We start from the raw sequence: 8,538 nt of genomic DNA on the forward strand, positions 1-8,538 counted from the left end.
CACCTCCATGTGGGTGGCCCACCACAGCCACCACAATAACCATGGCTGCCATGAAAGTGGCTAGAGCCACAACCATCATGTAGATGGTCCGCCAGCCACTGGAGTGCATTGGCACAAGGAGAGTCAACAGCAGAGATAAAGAAAAGAAGAGGATGTCTCTCTCCATAGAGCACATTCCAGAGTGACAGAAGCAGCATCTGCTCTATAATAATATTGGGGGACGTGACCACACCTCTCAGCATTGGACAGATCATCTAGGCAACAAATCAACAGAGTAACCATTATTCTTTCAGAAGGAGAGAAGAAATCTAGGGTAATTAGAGGGGGAAGGGGGAAATTGGACAAGGGGCATAAAGAATAATTACGATTTGTAACAATATATATGCTAGTAATATTGATTTGATCAACATATCTCAATGTTGAACCGCAAAAATATGTACAGTCAATTTTGATTCAATAAAAATTTTTTAAAAAGTTGTTGATGGATTGGAGAATAAGAATAGTAAGACGTTTTTTCTTTTTTGGATTCTAGCATTCATTCAACTAACATTTGCTGAGCACTGACCCTGTGGCTGGATGTTGGGCAAGAAAAGGTAATTAAGACCTGAGCCCTCTGTTACTGTAATGTTGTTCAATCAGTAGTTTAAAAAAATTCTAAAATGTATACGTATCCAGTGATATAACAGGTGACTGAAATCTGAAGCTCTCCGGGGCTTTATCCTATAAATTGGCTCTACATATAACACAGTTTAAAAGTAACCAATAGGGGTACAGTCGTCCCTCAGTATTCACAGGGGATTGATTCCAGGACACTCCCCCCAATACCAAAATCGAGGATGCTCAAGTCCCTAAAATAAAATAGCGTAATATTTGCATGTAACTCAATGCACATCCTCCCGTATACTTTAAATCATCTCTAGATTACTTATAATATCTAATACAATGTATATACTATGTAAATAGTTGTTATTCTATATTTTTATTTGTATTTTTTTCATTGTTGTATTTTTTTTCCCCAAATATTTCTGATCCCTTGGTTGAATGCAGATGTGGAACCCACAGATACCAAGGACCAACTGTGCTAGGTAGTAACATACACTGTCAAAAAGATTCGCTCCTTTCCCATAACAAATGCAACAGCCCCCAAAGGGCTGGCCCAGCAGGGCTGAGTGCACCCTGAGAGAAAGCTCTGGGTCTAAGTTGGAAACCAGGCACCTATAGAGCTCTGTGTGCATGCTCTAGCTACCAAGGCGAGCACAGGCTGCCTGCAGGTGCTCAGCAAGAAAAACATGAGAGAAAGGCATTATAAACTAGCACACAGGGTAGAATCAACAATAAATACTATTTTAATCAGTGATATCATTAATTCAGCTTCAGTTATTCTAACACTTTGAGCTTATTCAAGAGGACCATCTGACCACAGAAACATGAAGTTACACAATAATTTCATTTCCTTTCTTCAACACACACAACAAATTCAAAAACAATAAACAAAACTAAAAAATCCTTTCACCATACACCTGAAAACACACATCCTCCAACTATTACAACAAAATACAAAACAGCGTTCTTCATAAAATAAAGACAATGACATCTGATCTTTGGAGAATTTCTTACAAAGAACCAATGGGATTCTGGCTTGTTGTAATCTTAAGCAGTTTTCTGAATGCAAAGGAAGGCAGGTCTATGTGGCAGGTTTATTGTCTCCCAATCAAGACAGTAAGCTCGTTTTTTCCCCAGAAAGTCTTTTAATTGGAAAAACATAGAAATTAAAATGGGGGGAATAATCCAACATTTGCCAAGCAACCGTTCTGAGAAGTGGATTCTTAACAGTGTTAAGACAAGGCACTTTAGTGTCTAGCTTATGGGCAGAACCTGTCATTCTACACTGACACCAGAAGAGAACCATGATCCTGTTCTATGACAGACCATGGACTTTTAGCCACACTGATCTGGGGTGGATACTGGCATTGCCACTTAATTTCTGTGAACCCTTGGAAGTGTCATGTAACCTCCAAGCCTTCCTTCCCCATCTGAAGGGCAGTATTGACCCTGCCCATCCTGCCTATATTCCTGAGGATTAGATACAAAGAGGTCTATGAGCTTGGCATGTGAAAAATGGTGCAAAAGAAATGACACCAAAAGCAGCCAAAAGAAACACAGATGAACTGGACTTCTTCAAAATTTAAAAATTTGGTGCTCTAAAGGAAACCATTAAGAAAATGAAAAGGGGCGGGCCAATTAGCTCAGTTGGTTAGATGCATCCTTGTAACACCAAGGTCTTGGATTCAGATCCCTATACCAGCCAGCACCCCATCCCCCTCCAAAAAAGAAAAAAAAAAAAAAAGTGAAATGACAACTGGCAGAATGGAAGAAAATATACAAAAATCATAAAACTGATAAGGGCCTTATATCTAAAACATAGAAAGAACTCTTATACCTCAATAATAAAAACACAAATTATCCAATTAAAAAATGGGCAAAAGATCTGAATAGACATTTTTCCAAAAACAGATATGCAAATGCTAATAAGCACATGGAAAGATGCCCAACATCATTAGCCATCAAGGAAATGCAAATTAAAACCACAATGAAATACCACTTTATACTCATCAGGATGGCTATAATCAAAAAGACAGAAAATAACAAGTGTTGACTGGGATGTGGAGAAATTAGCACCCTCATACACTGCTGGTGGGAATGCAGAATGGTGAAGTCACTTTGGAAAACAAGCTAGCAGTTCCTCAAATGATTAAACATAGAGTTATATGACCCAGCAATTCCACTCCTGAATATATACTCAAGAGAAATGAAAACATATATCCACACAAAATCTTGTACATGAATGTTTATAGTAACATTATTCTTAATAGCCAAAAGGTGGAAATAACCCAAATGTCCATTAACCAATGAATGGGTAAACAAAATGTGGTATATCTATACACTGGACTATTATTTGGCCATGAAAAGGAACTGAGTACTGATACATGCTACGACTTGGATAAACCTTGAAAACATCATGCTGAGTGAAAGAGGCCAGTCACAAAAGTTCACATCTTATATGGTTCTATCCATATGAAAGTCCAGAATAGGGAAATCTAAAGACACAGAAAGCAGATCAGTGGTTGCTTAGGATTGAGGGGTAGAGGAACAGGAAGACAGGGGGCTAAGAGCTAAAAAGTACAGTTTCTTTATGAGGTGATTAAAATATTCTAAAATGGATTGTGGTGATGGTTGTACAACTCTGTGAATATACTAAAAACTACTGAACTGTACACTTTATATAGGTGAATTACATGGTATGTGAATTACATCTCAATAAAGCTATTGTTTTTTTTTTTTTTTTTGTCTTTTTCTGTGTCCGGCAACGGATCGCAACCCTCAGTGTCGGCCCCGTGCCGGACCGGGACCAGCAACGGGATCGCAACCCTCGGTGTTGCTCCCGCGCCTCACTCAGCCAGTGAGCGGGAACCGGTCTGTATGTGGGATCCGAACCCTCGGCGGGAGCGCCACCACGCTTCCCAAGCAGCGCACTACAGCAGTGCGCCACCGGGCCGGCCCTCAATAAAGCTATTGTTAAAGAACTATGCAAATAAAGGGTAAATGGGAAAAAAGGAAAAAATATAGTGGTGCAGGACTCTAATTATCAACAGTGGCATGGTGTGATAAAAGAATACAGCTGACCTCCACCACTCCAGGCAATACTTTATCTTCCCAAGGTTCAGTTCCCTCATCCGGAGAATAGGGATAACGCCTGCGGCCCTGAGTTAAGATGGCCCAAATCAATGTACTTAATAAATAAGGATTCCAAGATTGGATGGAAGGGGACAGATTAGGGTGCACTGCCTAAGAGGAAAAGGGCTCTAGCCAGGGGCCCAATACTACCATGAACATAAAAGAAAGTTATGGCAGCCTCAAAGGAGGTACAGTGAAAGGGGAGTTGGATGGGACTGGAACTATCCCTATTCACAGTTCCCAAGACCATGTAATCAAGCAAGAAACCCAACACAACAAACACATGAAAGCAGGATACCAATGATGAATCCAGATTGGGCAAAGGCCCCCAGGAAGGGAGACAGCAACCTAGGTTCCTTAAGGGTTCATGAGCTACACTCACAGGCTACAGATTCACCTCATTCCATTCCCTGCTTCTCTGTAATTGCCCTGGTGAGTTTCCAAACCAAGGGAAAGAGCCAAGAGTGCTTTGGGAAGGGACGCTTGATGAAAATCACCTGATTAAAACGTTCCTGTGTAATGTTAGTTATAGGGGAGGGGGATAGGGAGGGAGGAAACCACAGGTTCAAGCATTAAAAGCAATAAATTATGTTCTGGGCTTTGCCACCCAGTATGACCTTGGGCAAGTCGCATAAGGGCTCCATTCTCTCTGATCCTGATAGCAAGGGGAATGCCTGTCACCTGCCTACCTCATGTGGGTTTGGGGAGGATTAACGAGATAATGTCTGAGCTGTGCTTTGGGCTCCCTGGAGACAGCTACCATATATCAGGAATTATTAGCACAAGCTAGGACAGCTTCTTGCCCATTCTTCACCTCATTAAGCTACCTATGCCTGATTATGTCTCCTTATAAAAGTTCTTGTTCAAAGAAGAGTGGACTGGAGAGGTTATAACCTGGCTGGGGTCTGCCTTGGTCAGTCTTGTTAAAGTCACTGCTTAAATCCACACTCATCAGCAACAGGGCACCTTGAAAAGTTAGCACAGTGGCCACCATTTATACCAGAGATGAATGACTAAAAAGGAAGAAAGAAAGAAAATAAAGGCCCTCTGGACTTTTTGTTTCTGAGATCCTTTGCTTTGTGTTACCACCCCCACCCCCCAACATTCTAGGGCACTAGGGGAGTGATTTCCAGGTTGCAGGGTACAAGGGACAAGCTCCTGGAGTCCTCAACTATTCAGTTCTTAGGTGTCAGACTGATGGGCAAGTTTTTGCAGTGTCTAATTTCAAGGCAACCAACTAAAGAAACTGGGCAACTCTAGGGCCGGCCCGGTGGCACACTGCTATAGTGCGCCGCTTGAGAAGCACGGCGGCGCTCCCGCCGAGGGTTCGGATCCCACATACAGACCGGTTCCCGCTCACTGGCTGAGCGAGGCGCAGGAGCAACACCGAGGGTTGCGATCCCGTTGCTGGTCCTGGTCTGGTACGGGGGCGACACTGAGGGTTGCGATCCGTTGCCGGACACGGAAAAAGACAAAAAGGAAAAAAAAAAAAAAGAAACTGGGCAACTCTAAGTTCACATACAAAAATCTATCTTTATTGTGTTTCTAAGTAAGGGCAAGGCCATGTTGTGTGTGTCTCCATGTGTAAGACACAAAAAACTACACTCAGTATGGGTCTCTATCTTCAAGGGTCTTTATCCAGTAGGGTGAACTTGACAGTTATTCCTAGAAAACTCATTAATCTTGATATACACCAGGAGAGAAGTCAGGTAAGGGGACCCAAGTGCTTCAGGTCAAAGAATGCAGAGACTAAGTCTTTGTGGCCAGTGAGCCAGAGGGGTAAGGGAAAAGCTCAGTGTGGCATCCTCATGCTTATCTAGAGGCCCAGGCGAAGGCCTGAACCACAGCTCACAGGAGGCCTGGCGGAATGCCTGTGATTCTCCTGGAACAGGAGTGGCTGGGAGGATGATGAGGTGCACTTCAAGGCCATCTCCCACCTGTCTTCTATCTCCCCTGGGATGCTGTCATGAGAACAATGTCTCATCATTCCCAGGTTCTGATGAGGAGGCTTCCTGCCCCCACCCCTCTCAGAACAGAGCTGCAGAAGGTAAACCTGCTTAGCTGCAGTCTCACTGGACTCCTCAGCAACAGGGGATCCCACAACTCCCACTGCAGTCATCTGGCCCCTTCTCTTTTGGTCTCATACTTTTTTGGTATGAAGGACAAAGAGCATGGAGATCTGGTACCTTTGGCTATTCTTCCTTTTGCTGTCTATGTAAGTAATAAACTGTCTGAATCTAAAAAGCGGTTTGTACTTGTACTGGCCAAATCTATAAGGTCTTGGCCTTGCCTTGTCTTGTGTGCTTGACAAGAAAGTATGCCCAGTTCTCACAATGACTGCACCAATGCTTTAGGTCAAGGGGAGAGGGCTGCTTCCCAGGGCCTGTCAAAAGAGAAAGCAGCAGGATCCAGGGCAATGAGCAAAGCTTTATTTTTTTTTTATTTTTTATTTATTTTTTTTTTTGTCTTTTTTTTTTTTTTTTTTTTTTTTTTTTTTTTTTTTTTTTTTTTTTTTTTTTTCTCTTTTTTTTTTTTTTTATTTTTTATTTATTTTTTTTTTTGTCTTTTTTTTTATCTTTTTTCCATGTCCGGCAACGGATCACAACCCTCAGTGTTGCCCCCGTACCGGACCGGGGACCGGCAACGGGATCGCAAGCCTCGGCGTTGCTCCCGCGCCTCGCTCAGCCAGTGAGCGGGAACCGGTCTGTACATGGGATCTGAACCCTCGGACGGGAGGGCCGCCGCGCTTCCCAAGCGGCGCACTATCCAGTGCACCACCAGGCCGGCCCTGAGCAAAGCTTTAAACCCAAGCAGACCAATGCCTCCTGGGTCAGCCTCCTGCCGCAGCCAGAATTCTTTCAATCCCAGTTTCATCATCCATATGCAAGGATACCAGTGCTGACACTATAAGATTGTTAAGATTAGAGATAACACATATTACACTTCCAGAACAGTGCCGGACACCACTGCTAACACATTGGAGATAATAACAGCAGCCACTAACATTTATTGTGTGCTTGCCATGTTCCAGGCACGGTTCTACTAGTTTTATAGGCATTAACTCATCTTATCCTCACAACCACCTTTGGAGTAGGTGTTCTTGGTATTCTTGTTTTATAGATGAGGAACTGAAGACAAAGAGGTTCGGCAATTTGCTCAAGGTCACACACAAGTAAATGGTAGAGCTGGAATCTAAACCCAGGCAGCCCATGAGTCTGGGCTCTTAAACCACCCTGCCACAGTAGACATCAAACATGCAACCGAGGGCCGGCCCTTGGCTCACTTGGGAGATTGTGGTGCTGATAACACCAAGGCCATGGGTTCGGACCCCTATGTAGGAATGGCCAGTTAGCTCATTTCAGTGAGCGTGGTGCTGACAACACCAAGTCAAGGGATAAGATCCCCTTACTGGTCATCTTTAAAAAAAAAAAAAAAAAATGCAACCCTTACTTCCTTGGGGCTGAAAAGAAAGCAACATTTTATCCAGTCTAAGTGCTAAGAACAGTTCCTATCTCCACTCTCTTAATCATTTGGTTAAGCCTGAGTAAAAGGAAACAATGAGAGAAAGAGAAAGAGCTATCAGGGATCTAGATAACAAAGGACTCAAGAATGACGTGTGATGCAGTCTCCAGGGTGGTAAAGTACACACCTGGTTCATAGTTAAGGAGAAGGATAAACTGAGATTCTGGGGCTCTTTGCCTCCACAAGTAAAAGTCCCAAATTTAGGAATAAGCAAGTGTCCATAATTCATTCAGCCAAATGCTGGACCAATTAAGATATATGTGGCACTGGAAATAAAAATACCAAATTCAGAGTGATGGTCATATTTTGTAGAAAGGGAAAGGGAAATACTATCTCTTAGGCTACCCTGTGAATGTCCAAGTATTTGATATATTATTGCTTTATACCTCAATCCTTTGATTTCTTGAAGTATAAACTTGATGACTTTACTACATAATAAATCCACTGATAGCACCCCCATCGCAAGCATACTCTACCCACTCCATAAATTGCTAATCTTCCTAACACATTTCCTGTCTGCTCTCAGATTTTTTTCCTAAAGCCCTGATTGGCAAAAGCCTAATTCTGACCTCTGCAAAGGTCTGGTCCTTGTCTAAATGAAGCGGAAAGACACAAAAAATTCAGTGTTTGAAATTCAACATGGTACCTTGAAAGGAGGGAAACAAAAGAAAACTACCTACAGTATCAATTTTCCTAAACTGGAAAAACAACAACAACAACAAAACCAAACATAATAGCAAGGAATTAATGCACTAACTTGGCCTAGCAAGATGTTAACAAAGGAAACAGGTCAGTACAGCCTTATAACACCAAGGTCACAGGTTCAGATCCCCTTATGAGCCAGCTGTCAAAAAAAAAGAAAGAAAGAAAGAATAGGGCGGTTAGCTCAGCTGGTTACAGCACAGCTTTTTAACACCAAGGACATGGATTTGGAACTCCATATGAGCCAGCTGCCAACAACAACAACAACAAAGAAAAGCCTGGGAATATAGGTCTTTTTTTTTTTTTTATTTTTTCCCCCCAACTCGGAGGTGGCCAAAGAAGTAGGGAATACAGCAGGTATTTGGTTAGATTGTTTGTTGGTACTGGATGATAACCAGGCAATCTCTCTATCTCTTCCATCAGGCTATAGCTGACCCACAGCCAGAAGCCAGGGCATCTGGGCCGGCCCGGGGGCGCACTGCTACAGTGCGCCACTTGGGAGCGCTGTGGCGCTCCCGCCGAGGGTTCGGATCCCACATACAGACCGGCCGCTCACTGGCTGAGCGAGGTGTGGGCGCA

The sequence above is a fragment of the Galeopterus variegatus genome, unplaced genomic scaffold, assembly GCF_000696425.1.
Source record: "Galeopterus variegatus unplaced genomic scaffold, G_variegatus-3.0.2 Scaffold535, whole genome shotgun sequence".
NCBI classification, from domain to species: Eukaryota; Metazoa; Chordata; class Mammalia; order Dermoptera; family Cynocephalidae; genus Galeopterus; species Galeopterus variegatus.